The sequence below is a fragment of the Hyaena hyaena genome, unplaced genomic scaffold, assembly GCF_003009895.1.
Source record: "Hyaena hyaena isolate Hyena2069 unplaced genomic scaffold, ASM300989v1 scaffold_68, whole genome shotgun sequence".
NCBI lineage: Eukaryota > Metazoa > Chordata > Mammalia > Carnivora > Hyaenidae > Hyaena > Hyaena hyaena.
In genome coordinates, this window is record NW_024080700.1 from 221,781 (window position 1) to 248,391 (window position 26,611).

Below are 26,611 nucleotides of genomic sequence, written 5' to 3' on the forward strand. Positions count from 1 at the left end.
CTTTTACTTATTACTATATACTTTAGCTTTTTAAAAATTTTATAACTTTTTATGTGTACAATTCTTTTAAGACAGCAGGGGATATCTGAGTGTTGGATTTAAGATCCTTTTGTATTCATTTTTATAATCCTTTATATTAAATCTTTTTTTAGGTGCACCTGGGTGGCTTAGTCATTTAAGCGTCCAACTTCAGCTTGGATCATGACAATCTCACCACCTGTAAGTTCGAGCCCCACATTGGGCTCTATGCTGACAGCTCAGAACCTGGGGCCTGCTTTGGATTTTATGTCCTCGCCCCCCCCCCCTCCTCCCCTGCTCGCACTCTGTCTCTCTCTAAAAAATAAATAAGCATTTAAAAAATTAACAAATATGGGTTCCTGGGTGGCTCGGTTGCTTGAGCATCCGACTTGAGCTCAGGTCATGATCTCGCGGTTCGAGCCCTGCGTCGGGCTCTGTGCTGACAGCTAGCTCAGAGTCTGGAGCCTGCTTCAGATTCTGTGTCTCCCTCTCTCTCTGACCCTCCCCTGCTCGCGCTGTCTCTCTCTCTCAGAAATAAATTTAAAAAATTTAAAAAATTTTTTAATTAACAAATAAATATTTTTAATGTTTATTTATTTATTTTGAGAGACAAAGCACATGGGGAAGGAGCAGAAAAAGAGGGAGAGAGAGACTCCCAAACAGACTCCTTGCTGTCAGCACAGAGTCTGATGTGGGAACCCATCTCTCAAATCATAACATTGCGACCTGAGCCGAAATTAAGAGTCAGACACTCAACCAACTGAACCACACAGGAGCCCCTTAAGTCTTTTAATAAATGTAATGTTTAATAATGTTCATCCTCCATTGTCACTGGGTCCATTCAGAACCACAAGAGATCATAGAGATCTTTTACTCCAAGACCTTCCATTTTACAGATAGAAAACCTGATGCTCAGAATAAAGAATCAGGCTCCTTAAGTCTCCACCCAGTAATTGGTGTGGCAAATTCAGGATCTAAGGCCTCCTAACTTTCAATTCAGTCTACCAAATTTCCCTTCTGCACTTACATATTAACATTACATAATAAACTTTTTAAAATTCTAAGAGCACCAATATTCTGGATGCCACACCTTGAAAGAAAAGGTACCAAAGTGGAAAACTCAAAAGAGAAGTAATTGTGAGAATTTAAGAAGGAGGTTAATTAGGGATTGGAAGTTTTTCTTGTGACCCCTGAATTTCTTTAAAGCAACATCAAGAGGAAGGGGTGAGGAACTTGTCCTGTATAGCTCTAGAAGAAAAAACTAGGTCCCATGAAAGTAAGTCCAAGAGGACAAATGCCTGTGGTCCAACTATCCGCAATGGAGTAGGGTAGTCTGTGTGTGTGTGTGTGTGTGTGTGTGTGTATGTGCGTGTGCACACACAAGCATGCACAGTGGTTTGGGGACTAACATGCCAGTTTCTCTATGCTGGAGAAAGAGGGATAACCTCGATGTATATCAGTCTTTCCCCTGAGGACGTAGGCCAGAGTTCTACACTCTGTGGGTGTTCCTAGGCACAGACCATGGTATTGGATCATTCTTTCCCTTGCCTCCTTTCATCTAGAAGACACTGCCTCATCCCCTACAGACCTCCCCATGGAATAAATGAGTTACAGTTGGCTTCACAGAAATAGAACTTTAAGTTAGCAGCAATGATTACTGGGCAGATGAGCAAAGTAAAATCACTGGGCCCCACACACAGCCAGGCACCAGAACTCCCCAAAGGAGTTTTCTGAGACAAAGCTCAGAAAATGACGAGCCCTCGCTGGTGCGTCCCAATCTTTCCATTCCATTACACTATCAATCGCACTGAATTTTTGGCATTTTTATTTTTTGTCTGTTTTCTTGGGTTTTTTGCCCTCAGTTCAAAGTATTCTACAGGTTCAAACAGCAGCAAAGCAGCTAAAATGATCTTAGCCAAAGGGTTAGATGGGTCTTTAATGCAATGTTAAACAAGTACAGCCTCTAAACTTCCTTAGGGCAAGATTCACCCTTCTGTGAGGAATGAAGTAAGAGGTGAGAGTGACCAGAATAAGAATTGGGCTGAACACTGAGTATGATCCCCAAAAAAGGCTATTTTACCTCACTGGGAAGTTTTCTTATTTATATACATTTTTGTAAAACATATGCAGTATATATGTGAAAACCATGAGCATTGGCCAAAGTCTTTGAACTTTGGGAAAGTGACCTGCTTTATGAGTCCCAAGTTCACCAAGTGTAAAATGGTAACAATAATACATTTCTGCTAACCACCTTCATATTGGGCCAGTTGCAGGTATCCTTACTTAAATAATACAAAAAGTCCTCAAACACAGCCTGTCTAAAGCATATTCTTCCTTCTGTGAGCCTACACAACTTTTCCAAAGTTCTCTGTTCCTCACTACATCACCACACACACAGTCATAAATCTGAGTCATACTAAATCTATCACCTTTCTTTTTCCTTCCCCATCCACATTGATCCAGTTACCAAGCCTGCTTTTAAAAGTGAGTATTATAAGCGGTGCCTGGCTGGCTGGGTCAGTGGAGCATGCAATTCTCAATCTCAGAGTTGTAGGTTCAAGACCCACACTAGCTGTAGAGATTGCTTAAAAATAAAATCTTTAGGGGCGCCTGGGTGGCTCAGTCAGTTAAGCGTCTGACTTCGGCTCAGGTCATGATCTCACGGTTCGTGGGTTCGAGCCCCACGTCTGGCTCTGTGCTGACAGCTAGCTCAGAGCCTGGAGCCTGTCTCAGATTCCGTATCTCTGTCTCTCTCTGACCTTCCCTTGCTCATGCTGTCTCTCTCTCTCTCTCTCTCAGAAAGAAACATTTTAAAAAATTAATTAATTAATTAAAAATAAATAAAAATCTTTAGGGGTGTCTGGGTGCCTCAGTCAGCTAAGCATCTGACTCTTGATTTCAGCTCAGGTCATGATCTCACAGTCGTGAGACAGAGCCCTGGGTCAGACTCCATGCTGGGTGTGGAGCTTACTTAAGATTTTCTCTCTCCCTCCCCTCTCTCTAAAAAAAAAGAAAAAAGAAAATAATAATAATAGTAATAATAATAAATTATTTAAATAAATATTATGCAGTTATTAAAAATAAGATTAAAAAATACTTTATGCCTCAGAATGATGCTCCAAAATACACACACACACACACACACACACACACACACACACACAGGATAAGGTAGGAGAGAGAAAAGGAGGAAGATAGAAAAAAAAAACCTACAAACTGTTTTTAGCAATTATCCAAAGGATGTTGGGAATGAAGTTGTCTTTATTCTTCTCTTTTTGCTTATTGGTACGATATAAACGTTCTATGACTATTAATCAAAGGAGAAATTTCTGTTTTAAATTATGAGAATTAGCTAAGGAAGAGACTCCTTTGAAGAGAATACCATAACAACAAACCCTGTTGTTGTTTCAATACCAAATGAAGCAGCAGTGGTTAGGACACAGGCCAGAGCCACACTTCCTGGCCTGAACCCTAGCGCAGCCACTTCTTTTTACAGAATCTTAGATGAACTACTTATCCTCTGACTCTTAGTTTCTGCTTCTGTAAAATGGGGATAATATCAATACTACCTGCATAGGGTTGATGTGACAAGTAAATAATTAATACCTGTAAAAAATCCTTTAAACAGAACCTGTAATACACCAAAGAGTATTAAAATGTTGTTGCTCTCAGTAGTAATACTAGCACAATTGTCTTCATCATCATCATCCTCTCCATCCTAATCTAGGCCCTCAATTTCTCTCACTTGGACTGTTCCAACAACTTTCAAATTACTCCCCTGTGGCCAGTATGGCAACATAGTAAATTCATCCCCAGTTAATAGTAAGCCAGACTGACCTGGCTAAGAACAATTCTAACCATGTCACATTACTTATAGATAACATCTTTATCTTAGTGTGATACAGAGTTACTTACCAGTTCTGTTCTGGCCCCTATCCACTCTCTTTCCTCACCTCCAAAATATTTTACTTTGTACTTTATGGTGTGATCACTCCAAACTGCTTCCCACAAACTCTGGTGAATCACCAAATCTCCCACATACCTTCTGGCTTTGCTGATGCTATTTTCTTTATTGTGCCACCCTTTTTTCCCTTCATATGGTTTTTATACATTCATTCAGGTTCAACATCAGTGCCATGTCCAACATCTTTCCCTGAAACTCCAGATAATATTACTCCCCCTCTTTTTTGCATAATATCAAGTGCTCAACTGTGAAATGTTCTGATTGTATGGTTATTTCACACATCAAACTATGGGAATCTCAAGGGCAAGAACTATGTTTATTTCTTTTTAATGTTTATTTTATTTTTGAGAGAGACTGCAAGCGAGGCGGGGGAGGGAGGTGGGAGGAGTGGACAGAGAGAGAAGGGACAGAGGATCCAAACCAGGCTCTGCACTGACAGCAGCAAGCCTCATAAGGGGCTCCAACTCACAAACCGTGAGATCATGACCTGAACCAAAGTCAGACGCTCAACAGACTGAGCCACCCAGATACTCCAAAGACCATGTTTATTTCCAACAAATCTTTGTATACCCAAATTCTAGCTTTAAACAGACACTTGAACATTTTTTAACTGAACATATCTGTACAACAACTTCAAAAGGCATTGTGGAATTAATTGAAATGGCAATTCCCCTCTTGATCTCTTCCTTAAATAAAAAGAAACAACAGCAAGAAAAACAAAATACACTAAGCACCTATGACATGCCAACTCTGAACTAGGTACTATGGAATTGGTAATGACACCATCATATGAAAACAGTGATAAGATTCGTAGAAAATAATTATAGTCTGAGGTGACATTTGATAAAGTCCAAAGACAAGATACAAATAGATGGTAAAAGGAATTTGCAAAAGGATAATATTCTTTTTAAATTCAGCACACCAGGATCTGTAAGACTGGACCCTTGAGAGTTTAGAGCTACAAATGTTTCCTCCCAGAGAGAAAAGCTACTGTATGGACAGTACTCTGTGTTTTGCCCTCCAGCTTGGATTCTTTCTGTTTATTCCATAATAACATCCAGGAGTCTCCTGCTCACTAAGAATTCCACAACGGCCACCAAACATGTCCTCTTTGTCATATGTAGAGCAAGGATAGGCTAGTAGGTTCAAAAACAGTGTCAACAACCACCAAAATAGGGAAAAAATACAAGAAAATATAATAGCAGAAATAGATGGTCAAATATCTAAAGTTATTATTTGTGAGCATCCAAACATTAATAAAAACATAAACACACACACAGAGTGTACTTAAAGCAGTTATAATAATGCCCCAGGAAGAGGAAGCCTTGGCAATGAGTACTTACAACTTCATGAGAACAAGCCAATGAGGTAGGTGCATTCTACAGATAAGGAAACTGAGGCTCAGACTGTTCAAAAGAACTGCCCAAAGTCACAAGGTCGGTTGTGGAGACAACATTCACACCAGTGTCTATTAGACTGCAGAGTCTGTGTTGTTTTCATTACACTAAGCTGTCTGCTCAGCTTGCTGAATTCCCCCGCACATGCAATAGATTTCTCTCCTGATCAATACTACCTATTACCTTAAGCTATGCCTGGTCATTATTGATTCAGGTGTAGCTTTAAAATGCTCACCTCTCATTGGCAGAGGCCAGCCTTGTTTAAGAGGGGAAGATGACCCAAAATAAATCCATATGCTCTGTGTTTTGTGTCTGGCCCGATTTCCTGCTGCCCAAGCCTAAATTAGTCCCATGAGTATCCTCAACCAGCTACTCCAGGATGGTAAGGAAAAAACACAACACTGGGGGTTACCCACATGCAGTGGAATAACCAAAAGAGGGTATGGAAATCTGGAGATTATATTCAAAGGCCTGTATGAGCATTCCTATTTCCCATTGTGGAAGCTAGAAAACTGTAATTTCAATGACCATCACAGAAAACCAAACACAAATTTTGGCATCTGAACCAGGATTTAAAGCTTTGGAACTGAGAAATCTGTTCTTGATATGTAAAAGAGGTTATTATGAGGTTTCAGAATAATAAGCATAACTTGCCCAGCCTGATGAGGGAGTGTGGGGCAAGCTGGGGGCAAAGTACAGGCTAACAGCACCCCCCACTCCAGGTGGGAGATGTGCGATATTCCTCGGACACTCCTGACTACCCAAGAACAAAGGAAAAGAGTTTAAGTGCTTGCCATGGTGATGGAGGAAACTAAGGCACATGAAAAATTAAATTCCCTTGCTGCTGACAGCCCATAGACAAGTCCTTGAAACCGGCAGAGTGACCTTCCTCTAGGAGCTCAGCTGCCTCAATGATGACACTTGGCTGGGGGCAAAAGGGAATCTTGGCTTAACATCTGGATCCCCAGGATCCTGTAAGTCTACTTTAACAGATAAAAATTCCTTAGGAAACTTCCTTTATCTCAACTCTTCCAAGATGTATGCTGGCAATCATACTCCAAGCTTATGGCCCCCTGATGCACATGTGAAGAGTCTCATGACTGAGGTTTTACTAAATGGTAATAAATGGCATTTCCCTAGCAACAAGTAGCCCCTCAAGGTCCTGGGAACCTTGCTTCCAAAATTCCTTAGAGGCTTTCTCTGTCTCTGACCCCCTCCCAACCTGAGAGTATATAATCAATTACCCGTCACAACCCCAGTGCAGCAGCTCTTCCTGCCAACAGATCCTGTCTCCAAGCTATAAAAATCATGTTTTTGCACCAAAGACATCTTCAGGAATTCTTTCTTTGTCTTCAGCTCTGAACCTCCCCCCAACATCACCCCAAAACTTCATCAACCCTATTGTATAATAGGTTGAAAACTGTTACTACTGTATTAGTGGTATATAACAGTAGTATTTTTTAGCATCTGAAAACTGGTAATAATAGATTGATTTGAATTGAGCTCTTGGAAACCAGTTCCTGCATGGGTCCTTTCCCTTCAGTACGGGATGTGTACCGACAACTTAGACAAATAATCAGGGACTTGACAAAGCACATGTGCAGAGACACAGTGCAATCTCCCACTCCTCCTTAATGGGCTACCAATCTTTTGATGGATGATGAGAGTAAGCTTTGGTAATGAGGGAAAGCAACAGGAGGCGCTCCACATTAAATATTCAAATCCCAGCCACCATTCCCAAGGCCCAGAATCCGCATGCCCAGATCTGAAGCAAATGAAAAAAAGAGAGCAAGTAATAAGTTAACAACCCACTTCAGAAATGACTGCATTAGTTCTAGTGAGCACCTACTTAAATTCTGATGGTTCCCGCTCATTTGCTCTGTGTAACTCTAATCAGGATGAAAGTCCTTAATCATAACAACATTACAGAAGCTTCTACCCTGAACCTGTTAGGACTCTTACAAAAGTAAGTATCATGTGCTTCCTGGCCTCTGCAAAGGGAACTGGGTTGCCAGTTCACAGCTCTATCCCAGACTTATTCCTGATGCTGCCAGGCCACATCTCCTCCCCATGTATTGGGTTTATCCGACTACAACTTGGTCTTTCATCTACCCATGCCCTATGCCTAAAAGTCATAAATGTCCTTCCTGCTGCTCTGACTCGGGTCATCACATGTACCCTCACTCCCTGTTGTGCTGGTCATTTAACTTTTCTCTCTTTCATTTTTCTTATATGTAAATCAGTTGGTCAAGGCACAGTGCCCCATCAAGCACTTAATTTCCTGATGCAGGGCAGTACCTATGAGGTTAATGAGAGAATGTCAGGGGGGAAATACACTGACAGGAGATCTACACAGCTAGCGGAGTAGGCCATAAAAGTGACTGGGCTCTGTTTGGGTTTGACTGAGAGTAACAAAGAGGAGAAAATCATGATACTGGTCTACAGTATCTTGCAAAATTAACTAACAGGAAAAGTGTCATGTTTCCTCAATGACTCTCACTTTTGGACCAACTTATGCAAGTCCACGTTGGCCCCAGTCTATAGCATTGTTTGAAGTCAATTCAGTAGTCCAAAATTTAAACAACTGTATATTCCTCAGGTCTGCTCCATTTCTACTCTTCTTCCTTTTTTTTTTTTTTTTTTAACGTTTACTCATTTTTGAGAGACAGAGCGTGAGCAGGGGAGGAGCAGAGAAAGAGGGAGATACAGAATCAGAAGCAGGCTCCAGGCTCTGAGCTGTCAGCACAGAACCCAACACAGGGCTTGAACCCATGAACCGTGAGATCATGACCTGAGCTGAAGTTGGACGCCCAACCGACTGAGCCACCCAGGCGCTCCCCATTTCTACTCTTTAAGTTACTCTGGCTGGATATTCTATGCTCATCTTTGGCTTCTTTCTTCACCAAGCCCTTCAATTTCTCTACTACTCCATACACCCCTGCTCCATCCCAGTGGTCAATAAAAAGCTCCAGACCTACACCCCCTCTCAACCAGCTCAATGAGAAAACACTCAAAGCTTTGTTCATCCTGCCTTCAGTATCTGCATTTCAGTGTATCAAGTCTACCTCTGCGATTTTTAACCATTTTAAAATAAAACCCTTATTCCAAAACACTAAAAGTCTTCTCCGTTGCCACAAAATAAAAGTCCAAATATTTCAGCTAGTTTTTCAGTATTTTCACAGTCTGATCCCAAATGGCCTGCCTCCATCAGCTCTTGCTGTCTCCTTCCTTGAATTCTAGAGTCCACTCAAGTTAAACTGGATGTTGCTCCCAGCATATCCTTCTGCTTCCCGTCCTTGAACATATGTTCATGATGTTTCCTACCAGCAAGAAATCTCTAATCCACCAAACTGTTCATGTCTAAATCATCCTTAGGCATCTAGGTCCAATGACGGCTTTTCTGAAGACTTCCCTGAACTCCCAGACAAAAGGGATCTTTCTCTTACTTCAACTCCACTGCCCTCTCTCATAGCATTTATTACAGTGTGATGACTCTACACACTGAGTTCTTCACCATTCCATGCAACTTCCTCTCATAACACAACAACAAATCAATCTCCAAGGAGTCTAAACCCTGACTTGGCCATTTATTAGATATTTGACCTGCAATTATTTACTTAACCTCTACCAGCCTCCATTTGCTTGATTATAAAATGTGGATAAAAAAAGATTTGTACTTCATGGTTAGCAGGAGGATTTAGTAAGGTAATACACATTAGGTACTTAGCCTGCTGTCTGACATAAAAGGACTCACTAAATTTTATCTGTGGTTCTTATTTATTTGCATCCATAGAAGGTACTCTCAAAAGAGGGTTGCCATCAATTCCTTCCCTCTCTGGGAGTGTGTGCTACTTCACCCATCAAATCTACTACCTCTCCTCTTGAGTCATGGCTGGCAGTATGACTTTCCTTATCAGCGAAATGCAGCAGAAGTGATGCTATGTCTGGTCCTCTCCTTTAAGAATCATGGCAGCTTCTACTTTCTTCCTGATGAAGCCAGTCACCTTGGTGTAAAGAAACTTGGACTAGACCGCTGAATGATGGGACACCACAGAAAAAGAGAAAGGCCACATGGAAGAACACCAAGACATCAGACATAAGAGTGCGGCAATATTGGACCTCCCAGCTAAGCCCAACAGCCAGCTAAGTGCATCTGCATGAGAGAGATTTCCAAGCAAGACAAGCAGATGAACTTTCCAACTAAGCCCCAGCAAACCATAGGCAGCCCATGGGTTTATGGCAGATTATAAATTATTACATACATACATACCTAAAACAATATCCATTCATTTTCTCTTCTACTAGACAATGAGTTCACTAAAGGCAAGGACCATATCAAATTTATATCTGTATGTCCAGTTCCTAGATGGACATAAATCTGAAGAAATTCATAAATTTCTGAATACATTCAGAAATCTGAGTAAGTGGCTGAGCGTTTGAACATAAAGCTGTTGAATGAATTCTTCCTATCTCTTTATGAGGATACTGTACCTGAAGAACCAAAGCCCAGGGTGGGAAAACATTAATACAATCTGACAACCTAAGCGAGAAGACCCTATCTTTGAAAACTTCATGCTCAACATCTTGGTTAAACAGATCTCTTCCAAAACAGCCTGGCTGCCAATCAACTTCTAAGACAGAGGCAACCTGTGTAACCAGAGGAAGGGAAATGGGAAACTTGGATTTATTGCACCAAGTTGAAACTACAGAGAGAAACAGATGAGAGATAAAATGTTCCATGAAGTTTACATTTTCCTACCCATTCATTCAGTGATTGCTGCTCACCATCTGTCTTTGCTCTGGCAAGGGCTTTAAGCATTGAAAGAGCTTCCCTCTGTGACCACTTTAAAATGACACCAAATGTACCTCTTAAGGTTATACCTTGTCTATTAGAGCCTCGCTCTGTCCCTTTAAGTCACTTGTGGCCCATCCCCACATAAGGCCTAAAAAGAAGTCATCTCTTTCCAAAAAATAAGGTGGGGGGATGGGGGGGTGCTCTGACTGACTCAGTCAGTAGAGCGTGCAACTCTTCATCTCAGGGTCATGAGCTGAAGCCTCACATTGGGCATCGAGCTTACTTTAAAAAAAAAAAATCATCTCTTTTTCAAAAAAGCTTTGTCCTGAATCATCACTCTCTTGCTTTGTTTTTACACCTCTTTTCTAATACAAAATCTTGCATATGTCCTATGACTCTGTGTACCAGTGGTTCATAACCCAAGCCCTCCTCACTAATCATGATATCTTACATTCTCATGACTTTTCCTACTGCTGGGTACTGTGGACAAAGTGAAAATTCTCATTTATATGGCCTGACCACAATATCCTGTGTAAACTTTTGTAATCTCTATAATCCTTAAGCATACATATGAGCTATCAAATGAGGCCCATATCTCATCTCTTGGCCAACATTTTACATGGATCTTTTGGAAATGGGGTAAGAAGGATAACAAAGAAGATATGTCCCTCCTGATTTGAGTCGATGCTAATGAAACCCAGCGTCAGATGTTCTCATCAGCTTCCACTCTTCATTTTTCATCACGTAAAAAGTCATGTTCCCCAATAATTTTTTTATTAATTCCCAAGCTACTTACATTCTCACTGCCACTCCTCCTACCATTCCCTGAATCTACTGAACTCTTGCCCCCATTCTTAATGCCTCATTACTAAGGCATTAATTAAAGGAAATGCCCTCATTTACTAAGCCTCGAATATCTTTCTTACATCATCAAATATTTCTTGCGTCTTTCATAAGAGAATGTAACATAACCCAGTTACTGTTGTCAGGACAAAAAGATCAAGTAGGGGTGACATAAAATTTGAGAGGCATTTAAACGCTGTGTTAAGTTCTCATAGAGAACCAGTAGAATAGATTTACTAAGCACGTCATTCTAAGGGTGAGCTGGGAGGTCAGAAAAAGCTTCCCAAGCAAGGAAAACCTAACAGAAAGTGACACCTTTATACTTGCACTCAAAGTGTAGCCCATGAAAATAGACAAATCCACAATTATAGTTCAAAATTTCAGTATCTCTCTCTCTCTCAATAACTGATAGAACAAGCAGACAGGAAATCAGCAAGGATGTATCAGATTTGAACAATTATCAACCAAATTGACCTGAGTGACGTTTATAAAACACTCAATGAAACAACATCAGAATATACGTTTTTCTCAAATGTACACAGAACAATTACATAAATAGATAGGTAGGTAGGTAGGTAGGTAGGTAGGTAGATAAATATTAAAAAATAAAACCAAAAAAAAAAACCTATTCTGGGTCATAAATCAAGTCTCAATTATTTCAAAAGGACCCAACTCATACAAAGTATATTCTCTAACTAAATAAAAATTGGATTAGAAATCAATAACACAACAATCTCTGGAAAATCCCAAAATATTTGGAAACTAAATAGCACACATCTAAATAACCCTTGGATCAAAAAGGAAATTGTAAAGTATTTGAATAGGATGAAAATGAAAACACATATCAGGATTTATAGAAAGCTACTGAAACAGGGGCACCTGGGTTGGTTAAGCGGCCTACTTCAGTTCAGGTCATGATCTCATGGTTCGTGGGTTCGAGCCCAGCATCGGGCTCTGTGCTGACAGCTAGCTCAGAGCCTAGAGCCTGCTTCAGATTCTGTATCTCTCTCTGTCTCTGGCCCTCCCTTGCTCATGCTGTCTGTCTCTCTCTCAGAAATAAATAAAAAACATTTTTATCATTTTTTTTAAAAAAGAAAGCTACTGAAATAGTACTAACAGAGAAATTTAAAAGATGAAGTCCGTATATTAGAAAAGAAGAGAAATCTCAAATCAATAACTTCAGCTTCCACCTTAAAAAAAAGAACAAGGGGGGGCGCCTGGGTGGCTTAGTCGGTTAAGCGTCCGACTTTCACTTAGGTCATGATCTCGCGGTTCGTGGGTTCGAGCCCCGCGTCGGGCTCTGTGCTGACTGCCAGCTCAGAGCCTGGAGCCTGTTTCGGTCTGTGACTCCCTCTCTCTCTGACCCTCCCCTGCTCACGCTGTCTCTCTGTCTCTCTCTCTCCTAGAAATAAAAAAAAAAAAAAAATTTAAAAAAAAAAAAAAAAAAAAAGAACAAGAGGGGTGCCTGGGTGGCTTAGTCGGTTAAGCGTCTTCGCTTAGGTCATGATCTCGCGGTTCGTGGGTTGGAGCCCCGCGTCGGGCTCTGTGCTGACTGCCAGCTCAGAGCCTGGAGCCTGTTTCAGAGTCTGTGACTCCCTCTCTCTCTGACCCTCCCCTGCTCACGCTGTCTCTCTCTCTCTCTCCTAGAAATAAATAAAAATATTTAAAAAAAAAATAGAACAAGGGACTGCCTGGGTACCTCAGTCAGTTAAGCATTTGACTTCAGCTCAGGTTATGATCATACAAAAAGTGAGTTCAAGCCCCAAGTCCTGCTCTGTGTTGTAAGCTCAGAGCCTGGAGCCTGCTTTGGATTCTGTGTCTCCCTCTCTCTCTGCCTCTCCCTGCTCACACTCTGTCTCTTTCAAAAATAAACAAACATTTAAAAAAAGAAGAACAAGAAGTAAAAGCAAATTAAGCAGAAAAAAAGGAAATAATAAACATCAAAGTGGAATAAATGAAACTGAAAACAAAAAGGCAATAGAGAAAAACAATGAACTAAAAGCTGTTTTGAGAATATCTATAAAATTAATAAAACTCTAGCCAAAATGATTAAAAGAGAAAAGACACAAATTATCAATATCAGGAATCAGAGTTACATCACTTAAGCTTCTACTGATATTAAAAATGATAAAAAGCAAATATAATGAGGGGTGCCTGAGTGGCTCAGTCGGTTAAGCATCTGACTTCGGCTCAGGTCATGATCTCACCATTTGTGGGTTTGAGCCCCGCATTGGACTCTGTGCTGACAGCTCAGAGCCTGGAGCCTGCTTCGGATTCTGTATCTCCCTCTCTCTGATCCTCCCCTGCTCGCACTGTCTCTCGCACTCTCTCTGAAATAGATAAAACATTAAAAAAAACTTTTTAAAAAAGCAAATATAATGAAAAACTTGTGACAACATACCCAAAAACTTAGCTGAAATAGATAAATTTCTTATGAGACACAAATTAACAAAACTCATTTAAAAAAAACCTTAGGTAACCTGAAAAGCTCTATGAAAGGAATTTAAATTGTAATTTAAAACACCCCACAAAGAAAACTTGAGAGCTAGATGGCTTCCCTGGTGCTTTCTACCAAACATTTAAGGAAGAAGTCATACCAATTCCATACAAACTTCTTCAAAAATTAAGGAGAAGGGTATACTTCCCAACTTGTTGGGAAGCAGTACCCTGATATCAAAATCAGAAAAAGACATTACAAGAGAAGAAATAGACAAATATTCTTCTTGAACATAGAAGCAAAAGTTCTAAACAAATTTCGGCAAATCAAACCCAACAGCATGTTAAAAGGATAATATAACAGGACCAAACAGGATTTGTTCAAGGAATGAAGAATTAGTGTAATAATTTAAAATTCAAAAAAAAAATAATAATTCAAAATTCAATGTAATTTACTATGTTAACTAACTTTAAAAAAAAAACATGATAATATTAACACATGCAGAAAAAGCACTTGTCAAAATCCAACATCTACTTCTGATTTAAAAACAAAACACCTCTCAGCAAACAAGGAATACAAAAGAACTACTTTAACCTGAAGAAAGCCCTCCACCAAAAAATCCACAACTAACATCATACTTCATAGTGAAAGACTTGTTTGATCTCAGGTAAATTTGGGTTCCACGTTGGGGTCCATGCTGGACATGAAGCCTACTTAAGAAAAAATAATAATGAAAGACTTGAAAGTTTTCTCCCAAAGATCAATCTCATCATTTCTATTCAACACTGTACTGGAAGTTCTGCACAGTGCAATCAAGCAAGAAAAAGAAATAAAGTGTCCAGTTGGAAAAGGAAGAAGAAATAGTCTTTATGCACAGATGACATGATAAATTATGTGGAAAAACAGATAAAATCAACCAAGAAACTATTAGAATAGGTGAGTATAGCAAGGATGTAAGATCAGTATGCAAAAATCAGTTATGTTTCTATATACTAGCTACGACTGAAATTGAATTTTCCTACATACCATTTAAAACAGTATTTAAAAAGATTACTTAGAGATTAACCAGAAAAAGATGATAAAAGACCCATACACTGAAAATAATGAAATAATGCTGAAACAAATTAAAGGAAAATTAAATAAATCTAGAGCTATACCTTGGTCATTCGTCAGAAAATCCAAGATTGTTAAGAGGTAAATTCTTTCACAAGCTCATTTATACATTCAAAGCAATTCATTCAAAATGCTGGCAGGTTTTTTTTTTCTAGAAATTGATAAGGCGATTCTAGAATTCATATTCAAATGTAAAGAACTTAAAATAACCAAAAGAACTTAAAAAAAAGAAGGATAAAGTTGGAGGACTAACCTACCTGATTTCAAGAATTTTTAAAAATCTAATCAAAATGGCATGGCATTACCATAAAAATAGACAAAATAGAGTCCAAAGAAAAATATATACATACATGAACAGCTGATATTTTACAAAGACACATAGATAATATAATAACCTTATCATCAAATAGTTTCTATAACAATTGGATATCTATATGCAAAACAAAAAAAGGAAATAAAAGAAAAATAACTAGAACCCATACTACATACTATATACAAAAACTAATTCAAAATAGACCATAAGTCTAAACATAATACTTAAAACTGGAAAACTTAGAAGAAAACATAAAATCTTTGTGACCATGGATTAGGCAAAGATTACTTAGATATAGCACTAAAAACACAATCTATAAAAGAGTTTCACCAAAATTTAAAACTTCTCCAAAACACTCTGTTAAGAGAATAAAAAGAAGCCAAAAGGGAGAGACATTTTTGCAAAGTAGATCGCTGATAAAAAATTATATCTAAAATATATTTTTAATACTTGTGAAACTCAACAATAAAACAATTTAATTTTTATTGAACAAATAACTTTCAATTCTAATATAAAAGCTAAAAGACAAAAGTATTACAAAATAACTGTAGTTACAATAATTAGCAATAAGTATACAACATAAAATTTGTAAATTATTGGATCAATAACATAATATATGGGAGGAGGAGAAATTAAAGTGTAGTTTTTGTTAACTTAAGTTGATATCAACTTAGAATAAACTGTTATATATATAAGACATTTTATGTAAGCCTCACAGTAACTCCAAATAAAAAACCTATAATATATACACACAAAAAAGAAGGAATCAAAATATATCACTACAAAAAATCAAATCATAAAGGAAGAAAGAAACAAAGGGACTGTAAAACAGTCAGAAAACAATTTTTAAAATGACAATAATAAGTCCTTACCTGTCAATAATTGTTTTTAAATGTAAATAGCTTAAATTCAATCAACAGAGTGACTAAATGGATACAAAAACAAGATCCCACAAAACGCTACCTATAAGAGACTCACTTTAAACATTTTTTTAATGTTTATCTATTTTTAAGAGGGGAGGGACCACCAGTGGGGGAAGGGGGAAAAAGAGAACAGGACAGAGGATCTGAAGTTGGCTCAGAGCCCAACCCGGGACTCAAACCCACAAACTGCAAGAATCATGACCTGAGCCACCAAAGTCAAACGCTTAACTGACTGAACCAACCCAGCATCCCACAAGTCTCACTTTAGTTTTAAGGACACACGTGGGCTAAAAGTAAAGAGATTAGAAAAGATGCAAATGTTAACCAAAAGACAGCAGAGTTGGCTATACTTATATCAGATAAAATAAAACTTGAAGTCCAAAACTGTCACAAGAGTGGCACCTGGGTGGTTCAGTCGGTTAAGCATCCAACTCTTAATTTCAGCTCAGGTCATGATTCCATGGTTTATAGGTTCCAGCCCCACGTTGAGCTTTGCATCGATAGTGCAGAGCCTACTTGAGATAATTCTCTCTCTCTCTCTCTCTCTCTCCCCTCTCCCACTCATTCTCTTTCTCTCTCTCTTAAAATAAATAAATAAAGAACAACAAAAAAAATCACAAGAAGGGCAGCTGGGTGGCTCAATAGGTTAAGAGTCCAACTTCAGCTCAGGTCATGATCTCGCAGTTTGTGAATTAGAGCCACGCACCAGGCTCTGCACTGACAGCTCAGAGCCTAGAGCCTGCTTCAGATTCTGTGACTTCCTCCTCTCTCTCTGCCCCTCTCCCACTCATGTTCTATCTCTCAGAAACAAATAAATGTTAAAAAAAAATTTTAATTCACAAGAGACAAAAGCCATCATATAATGAGAAAAGGGTCAATTCATCAAGAGGATATAACAATTGTAAATATATGTGCACCCAACATCAAGGCACCTAAATATATAAACTAAATATTAACAGAACTGAAGGGACAAATAACAACAATACAGTAACAGTAGGGGACAGCAATATCCTACTTTCAACAATAGATAGGTCATCCAGACAGAAAAGGAATAAGGAAATAGCAAACCAAAACAACACTATAAATAAAATGGACCTAACAGACATATACAGAACATTCCATCCAACAGCAACAGGATACATACATATTCTTTTTCAAGTGCACATGGAACATTCTCTGGTATAGATTTTTGTTAGTTCACAAAACAAGTCTTAACACATTTAAGAAGACCTAAATCATATAGAGTATCTTTTTTGACCATGATGGTATGAAACTAGAAATCAACTAACAGAAGGAAAAGTTGAAAATTTATAAACATGTGGAAACTAACACATTCCTGAACAACCAATGGGCCCAAGAATAACTCAAAAGAGAAATAAAAAAATATCTTGAAACAAATGAAAATGGTCAGCTGGGTTGAATATATTATATGTTACATATCTGTGTACATATGCCTGTAAGGCCACTGTCAAGTCCATCCTCAGACAGAAAAATAGCAATGGTTCATCTGCATTAAATAAAACCTAACTTCATTGCCTTTCTCAGAAGGGCTGTGGGAGATAATATGCTTCTACTGCTGTTTGCATTTGGTTCCATTTGTGGAAACCAGTTTTCTTCCAGCTTTTAAATGATTACTAACTCTACAGAAGGGGAAAAAAAACCCAGTAAGCTAACAACAAGAGCGAGAGCCCCTTTATTTTCCACAAAAATTTACTGAATAAAATCTATCAAAATTTTAAAAAGAAAAAGAAAAAAGAAACGAAAATGGAAACACGGCATATCAAAACTTATGGGATGCAGCAAAGCAGCTCTAAGAAGGAAGTTCATAGCAATAAATGCCTACATTAAGAAAAAAGATACATTTCAAATAAACAACTAACTTTACACCTGAAGGAACTAGAAAAAGAAGAACAACTAAACCTAAAGTTAGAAGAAGGAAATAATAAAGATCAAAGCAGAAATAAATGAAATAAAGACTAGAAAAAACAATAGAAAAGATTAATGAAACAAAACTCTGTTTTTTAAAGAAACAAAATTGTAAAATCATTAGCTAGACTAAGAAAAAAAAGACTCAAATAAATAAAATTATAAATGAAAAAGGAGACATTACAAATGATACTATAGAAATGCAAAAACTCATAAGAGACTACTATGAACATGTATACACCAACATACTGGACAACCTAGAAGAAATTAAATTCCTAGGCATGTACAACCTACCAAGACTGAATCATGAGAAACAGAAAACCTGAACACACCAACAGCAATTGAGATTGAATCAGTAATCAAAAATTTCTCAACAAAGAAAAGGTCAGGACCTGAAGGCTTCACTGGTAAACATTTAAAGAATTAATGCCAAGCCTTCTCAAACTCTTCCAAAAAATTAAGGGAGGAAATACTTTCAAACTCATTTTACAAGGTCAGCATTACCCTGATACCAAAGCTAAACAAGGACATTACAAGAAAAGAAACTTACAGGCCAATATCCCTAATGAACATAGAAATCCTCAACGGCACATGAAAAGGATCATGCACCAAATCCCAGTGGGATTTATCCTTGGATACAAGGATGTTTCAGTATCTGTAAATAAGGAAGGGTGACACACCACATTAACAAAGTGAAGGATAAAAATCGTATGATCATCTCAATAAATGCAGGAAAAGCAATTAGACAAAATTCAACATACATTCATGACAAAAATGCAACAAAGTGAGTTACAAGGGGAACATACCTCAACATAATAAAGGCCGTGTATGACAAGTCCACAGTTAATATCACACTTATTTTTTTAAGTTTATTTGTTCTGAGAGAGAGAAAGCATGTGTGCGTTTGGGAGGGTCAGAGAGAGAGGAAGAGTCCCAAGTAGGCTCTGGGCTGTCAGTGCAAATGTCAGGAATCATGAGATCAAGACCTGAGCTGAAGCCAGGTGCTTTAACCAACTGAGCCACCCAGGTGCCCTAACATCACACTTAACTGGGAAAAACTAAAAGCTTTTCCTCTATGATCAGGAACAAGACAAGGGTGCCCACTCCCACCACTCTTATTCAAAACAGTACTGGGCGGCAGGGGGGTGGGGGGTGAGGGAGGGAAATAGTACCATATGTCCCAGCCAGAGCAACTGGGCAAGAAAAAAAATAAAAGGAATCTAAATCAGAAAGGAAGAAGAAAAACTGTTTCTATTTGCAGATAACATGATATTATATTATATGTTGACCCTTGACCAACACAGGAGTTAGGGGCACCAAGCCCCCATAGAGTCAAAAATCCAAGTATAACTCGTGACTCCCCCAAAACTTAACTACTATTGTTGACCAGAAGCCTTACTAATAACATAAATAGCCAATTAACACACACTTTGTATGTTCTCTGTATTATATACTGTATTCTTACAATACACTAGACAAAAGAAAATGTTACTAAGAAAATCATAAGGGAGAGAAAATACATTAATGTATTTGGCAAGAAACCCACATATAAATGGAACTACACACTTCAAGCCTACATTGTTCAAGGGTCACTGTATAGGAAACACGAAGGACTCCACCAAAAACCTGTTCGAACTAGTAAATTCAGTAAAGTTGTAGGATACAAAATCATATTAAAAAATCAGTTGCATTTCAACCCAGTGATTTACAACCTGTGGGCCACATTTGAATTGTCCGCAGAAGAGAAGGAAGAACAAATGAAGTGTTGTTAAAATATGATGAAGATTCAATTCTCTAAAATCCCCAGAAGACCTAGAAGGGGGAGGAGTATTCTAAAGTTGTCTTTAAAAAAGCATTTCTTGGGGCACCTGGGTGGCTTAGTCGGTTAAGCGTCCAACTTTCGCTTAGGTCATGATCTCGTGGTTCATGGGTTCGAGCCCCGCGTCGGGCTCTGTGCTGACTGCCAGCTCAGAGCCTGGAGCCTGTTTCAGTCTGTGACTCCCTCTCTCTCTGACCCTCCCTTGCTCATGCTGTCTCTCTCTCTCCTAGAAATAAATAAAAATATTTTTTTAAAAAAAGCATTTCTTTTTTTTTAAGTTCATCTATTTGTTTGTTTGTTTGTTTATTTATTTAGAGAGAGAGAGTGCAGGGAAGAGGGACAGAGAGAGGGAGAGAATACCAAGCAGGCTCCATGCTGTCAGCACAGAGCCCAACAAGGGGCTCCATCTCACAAATAGTGAGATCATGACCTGAGCTGAGATCAAGAATCAGACGCTAAACCAACTGAACCACCCAGGTGCCCAAATGCCCAGCATCTCTAAAATAAAAGTCCTAGGGGACTGAGGGGTGATTCCAGCAGGCAGGTGGGAACTGAACACCACAGGTAAACAAGGATCGTCACTTTACAGTCTTTTGGGAAGGCAGACTGGGGGCTGAGAATTTCCTTCCACATTCTCTCTGTGCAGGCAGTCAAGGCAAAAAGACCCCAGTATGCTCACTTCTAGGGCTCTCTAGCTCCTAGTCTCTCATAAACCAAAAGGAACAAAATCATGTGCCTGAACTCCCCATCTAATTGTGCCAGAACCCAACTGCCCTCCCCACTGGACGGACACACACACACACACACACACACACACACACACACACACACCTTCCGGTGATTGCCTGCTTTTCTGACCCATCAGCTGCCCCACTCTGGAAAAGTAATAATAGTTATATTGGAATCTTGATCAGAAGTCAAGGTAGACATACATTCAAGCCACTATCCTTGCCACAAAGATTTACCACAGGGAGAAACACAACAGAATAATATTTTAAGATAAATTATCTCTATAGTATACTTTCCCAAGTTCACTTCCTAGGACACACAGAAGTAATTGGTCATATCACCATCACCTCAGGAGAAAAACAACCCAAAGCAGAAATCAGAGAAATGTTGTAAATCCTCTTGATATCTATTTTTATCTAAATTTTAAGCCACAGGAAGAAGAGGATTCAGAGGTATGAACACATTAGGAATATGTGGTGGGTAATTTTATGTGTTATTTAACCGGACTTAGGGATGACCAGAGAGCTGGTAAAACAGTATTTCTGGGTGTGTCTGTGAGGGTGTTTTTGGAGGACATTAGCATTTGAATTGGTGAACTGAGTAAATCAGATTGTAATCCCCAGTGGGGGTGGGCATCACCCAATCCACTGAGGGCCTAAATACAATAAAAAGATGAAGGGAGGGCAAATTTGCTTTAGCTTAAACTGAAACATTCCTAGGGGCCCTGGGTGGCTCAGCCTGTTAAGCGTCTGACTTTACCTCACCAAGGGTCACCATCCTGAAGTTCATGAGTTCAAGCCCTGCATTAGTCTCTGCACAAGTGCGGAGCCTGCTTGGAATTCTCTCTCTCCCTCTCTCTCTTCCCCTCCCCCACTTGTGCTACTCACTCTCATGTGCACGTGCTCTCTCTCTCAAAATAAATAAATAAACTTTAAAAAGAAACTGTAACATTCATCTTCTGCCTTCAGCCACTGGCAATCCTAACTTTTGGGCCTTTAGGCTCAGGTCAGGGTTTACACCATTTGTTCCCCCAGTTCTCCCTTCTGACTAGGACTGGGACTTACACCATTGGCTCCCTTGTCCTCAGGACTTTGGGCTCGGACTGAACTAACATCACCTGCTTTCCTGGGCCTGGAGCTGCAGACATCAGGTTTGGGACTTCATATGCCTCCAAAATAGTGTGAGCCAACCCCTCAAAATAAGATGAGAGAGAGACAGAGAGACAGAGAGAGACAGAGAGATCCTACTGATTCTGTTTCTCTTAAGAACCCTAATACAGCCTACCTGCTTAGAAGCAGAACAGAAGAAAGAGAAGCTTCTTCCTAGACTATAAAAGCTTCCTCTGGGCTGAGGAGCAAAGGAAAAAGGGAAAGGAGGTGGTCTGTGAGGCTAGAGTCAGAGGAGCCGGAAGAGAACCACCAGCGATGTCCTAGAGGTTGGTCCTGCATGGAGCATTCTGAGACTTCCACCATGAGATGGCAGCATCCGCCCACAGATGCTACAGCTGGCTAAGCCCTCCTCTGCAACATTCTGCAATATGCTTAGAGAACTCTAGAGGTTCCTGATCCCTTGCCTCCGTCGAGAAGGGCAGAAGGGGGACTCAGAAAACATTTCCTGATGGGGGGCAGTCATCTTCACAACTCCACAGGTACACACATACTCGTACACACATACACTTGGAAAGTACTGTTACCAAGAAAAAAAAGAAGAAAGAAAATACTATTACTTACTATAGAGGTGTTGCTGGGTTGTTGTTGTTGTTTTAGAGAGAGAAAGAGAGAGTGTGCACATGTGAGTAGTGGAGAGGGCAGAGAGGGAAAGATAGAGAATCTTAAGCAGGCTCCACACTCAGTGCAGAGCCTGACACAGGGTTCAATCCCAAGACCTTGGGATCATGACCTGGGCCCAAATCAAGAGTCAGATACTTGGAGCCTCTGGGTGGCTCAGTTGGTTAAGCATCCAACTTCAGGTCAGGTCCTGATCTCATGGTTCATGAGTTGGGGCCACAAGTCCAGCCTGGAGTCAGGCTCTGTGCTGACAGCTCAGAGCCTGGAGCCTGCTTCCAATTCTGCGTCTCCCTTTTCTCTGCCCCTCCCCTGCTTATGTTCTGTCTCTTTCTGTCTCTCAAAAAAAATGAATAAACGTTAAAAAAAAAAAAAGTTTTTTAAGAGTCAGATGCTCAGCACTCAACAGACTGAGCCACCCAGGCATCCCCAGATGTTACTATTTTACACACACACACACACACACACACAGACCACAAAAAAATGTCCAAATTGAGATAAGACCTCTTAACCAAATCTCGAGGTTCAGAGGGGTCTTGTACCTGTTCCTGACTTCCTATTTTAAATACAGAAATCACTGGAGGTGTACATATTAAATAAGAGTTTCCTAAATAAGAGTTTCCGTGTCAGGATTTAGTAGCCCCCAGTGTCAACCAGGCGGTTGTACCTTGCACATCCAGGAACTGCAGGAAACCACACACAAATGATTCACTGACATTTACTGAGCACTTCCCCATGCCAGGCTCTGTGAAGTAACTTTATCCATATTTATACTTCAGGTAACTGATATTTAGAGCAGGTTAGTCACTTCTCCATTGCCCTACACCACCTAGTGACAGAAGAGATTCAAACTAAATTTGTCTAATTCCAAACCCCATTCTTTCTACTATTACAGCTTTTCCTACAATATGGGAGGGGGAAATGACAATATCCAGTTCTCTGAAAAGAATTTACTGTCACAATAACACAATTTTTTTCCTTCTAAACATTGGTGCCAAGTTGTTATTATGACATAAGATGAGTTTTATCAATCAGAGAAGAGAGATCAGGATGGCCAGACGCTCCAGGCCAGACACCCCCAGGGTCCTCCACTGTTTCTCCTGCCGTGAGCTGAAGAAGAGATGACCTAGCGGGGGGAGCATGACACCTGTACTCAAATATACACAGCATTTATTCTGTGGCTCTGGTGGTCAGATGCACGCCTATGAAATGAAAATACACAGAGTTTATTTCATTATAAAGAAGAGCATTGTCACACCAAGCGCTGTCCCACAAATGAAATAGGTGGCCCGATCATGGCACCAATAAATATTTGATAAAACAATGAGATCCATAAGCAGAAAATTCTTCCATATATGTGATATGCTATGAAAAATTCTAGGTGCATAATGGTATTGGAGGTAGGCTCTGTCTCTGCTGTCAGAGCGAGAAAAAAAGGGCCTTATAACAATAAAGCATGAAATGTTCTATGATAAAGACAGAGTCCAAAAGAGCCCATCCAAGAGGCACCTGACCCTGACTCTGGGTAGTCAGAGAATGGTTACCTAATTTGAGCCTTATAAATAGTGAATGGGAGTTAAATTTTATGAAGAAAATAGAAGAGGGGTGCCTGGGTGGCTCAGTCAATTAAGCATCTCTCTCTTTTTTTTTTTTTTTTTTTACAAATAGTTTATTGTCAAGTTAGTTTCCATATAACACCCAGTGCTCATTCTCACAAGTGCCTTCCTCCATGCCCATCTCCCCCCACACACACCCATCAGTCCTCAGTTTGTTCTCAGCATTCAAGAGTTTCTCATGGTTTGCCTCTCTCCCTCTCCCCCTCTCCCCCACTATTTCACCCCTTCTTCTCCCCCACGGTCCTCCGTTAAGTTCCTCCTAATCCTCCTACACGTACAAACATATGGTAGCTGTCCTTTTCTGCCTGACTTATTTCACTCAGCATAACACCCTCAAGGTCCATCCATGTTGCTACACATGGTCAGATTTCATTCTTTCTCATTGCCATGTAGTATTCCATAATATAGATAAACCACATCTTCTTGATCCATTCATCCATTGATGGACACTTAGGCTCTTTCCATTTTTGGCTATTGTTGAGAGTGCTGCTATGAACATTGGGGTACAAATGTGCCCCTATGCATCAGCACTCCTGTATCCCTTGGGTAAATTCCTAGCAGTGCTACTGCTGGGTCATAGGGGAGTTCTATTGTTAGTTTCCTGAGGAACCTCCACACTGTTTTCCAGAGGGGCTGCACCAGTTTACATTCCCACCAACAGTGTAGGAGGGTGCCCGTTTCTCCACATCCTCGCCAGCATCTAGAGTCCTCTGATTTGCTCATTTTAGCCACTCTGACTGGCGTGAGGTGATATCTCAGTGTGGTTTTGATTTGTATTTCCCTGATGAGGCGGGATGCTGAGCATCGTTTCATGTGTCTGTTGGCCATCTGGATGTCCTCTTTGGAGAAGTGTCTGTTCATATCTTCTGCCCATTTCTTCACTGGGTTGTTTGTTTTTCAGGTGTGGATTTTGGTGAGTTCCTTATCGATTTTGAATATTAATCCTTTATCTGATATGTCATTTGCAACTATCTTTTCCCATTCTGTCAGTTGCCTATTAGTTTTATGGATTGTTTCCTTTGATATGCAGAAGCTTTTAATCTTCATGAGATCCCAATAGTTTATTTTTGTTCTTGATTCTTTTGCTTTTGGGGATGCATCAAGTAAGAAATCGCTGAGGTCAAGGAGGTTGTTTCCTGCTTTCTCCTCTAGGGTTTTGATGGTTTCCTGTCTCATGTTCAGTTCCTTTATCCATTTTGAGTTTATTTTTGTGTATGTTGTGAAAAAATGATCTAGCTTCCTTCTTCTGCATGTTGCTGTCCACTTCTCCCAGCACCATCTGTTAAAGAAGCTGTCTTTTTTCCATTGGATACTCTTTCCTGCTTTGTCAAAAATTAGTTGGCTGTATACTTTTGGGTCCAATTCTGAGTTCTCAATTCTATTCCATTGGTCTATGTGTCTGTTTTTGTGCCAATACCATACTGTCTTGATGATGACAGCTTTGTAGTAGAGGCTAAAGTCTGGGATGGTGAAACCTCCTGTTTTGGTTTTATTCTTCAATATTACTTTGGCTATTCGGGGTCTTTTGTGGTTCCAAACAAATTTTAGGGCTGTATTCCAAGAGGGTGAATGAGGAAATAGGTTCTTTTTTTCCATGGGAGGAGTTGCATAACACTGGTTCTACTTTTCAATCTACCACAAGTGTGCTGAGAAAATACCAAGTGGAAGAAATTAGGCTAGACTCCGGAGCAGAGCTGGAGCTTGAGTTCAGTCTAAAGGATGAGTAAAAGTTCACTGAGGAAAGCAGGAGCATACAGATTTATGGGAGCACAGAAATGTCAGAGAGCACAAGTGACCCATCTGGGGAAAGATACAGCAGGAGACAAACTGTCCCAACATGCATTTGGCTGCTTATGTGTGAGATGACCAATAAATATTGACTTAGTCAATCAAGGATGAGATCACAAAGGCCTCTATGACAAATGAAGGAGTTCGCCCAGAGAAAATTTTTAATCGGGGATGTAAGCAATGTGACTTTTCCTTCTACATCTGAAATGCTGTTTCACAGACACAGCATAAAGTGACATCCAAACTATTTATTCCTATGGATCTGGTCAAGACTTTAATTATCTGTACCTTCTGTGCCTCTTATGTGACCTGTGTGAATTCTGAGTCCTTGTTTTGAGCATATCAATTAACAGGTTGGAGGAGAGAAAGAACCTCAGAAAGTACAATGACCCCGTCAGACATGACAATGGACACTGAAACCAGAAGACCACTATGAACGCAGATATGAAGGCAGATGGTTAACATTTAAGCCAACACATGTGATCTCCCTCAAGTTGAATTTATACAGGACTTTTTTTCTATTTGTCCTCAATCAGTTAGAAGAAGACATTTTACTACTAAAAGGCTAGAGAGAGAAAGAGCTCAGATAGCAATCCTATAACTAATCAACGTTGGCAAAGCCAGGAGAGAGATGATTGAGGTTGCCCAGGGTCATCCTCTAGTTAAGGGAGGTGGGGAGACCAATGGAAGAAGTTAACTGCTAAAGGACACAAAATTTCTTTGAGGGATGATGGAAATGTTGAAAATTTTATTATAATGATGGTTATACAACTCTGAGAATATATTAAAAACCACTGAATTATACACTTTATTTCTTCAAGTTTTGTTTTTGTTTTTGTTCTTTGTAATCTCGGCACCCAGTGTTGGGCTCAAACTGCCGATTCCAAGATCAAGAGTCAGGTAGTATTCCAACTGAGCCAGCTGGGCACCCTGAACTGTACACTTTTTTTTTTTTTTTACAAATAGTTTATTGTCAAATTAGTTTCCACATAACGCCCAGTGCTCATCCCCACAAGTGTCCTCTTCCATGCCCATCCCTCTTCCCCCCCAATATCCATCAGTCCTCAGTTTTTGTCAGCATTCAAGAGTCTCTCATGGTTTGCCTCTCTCCCTCTCCCCCACTATTTCTCCCCTTCTTCTCCCCCT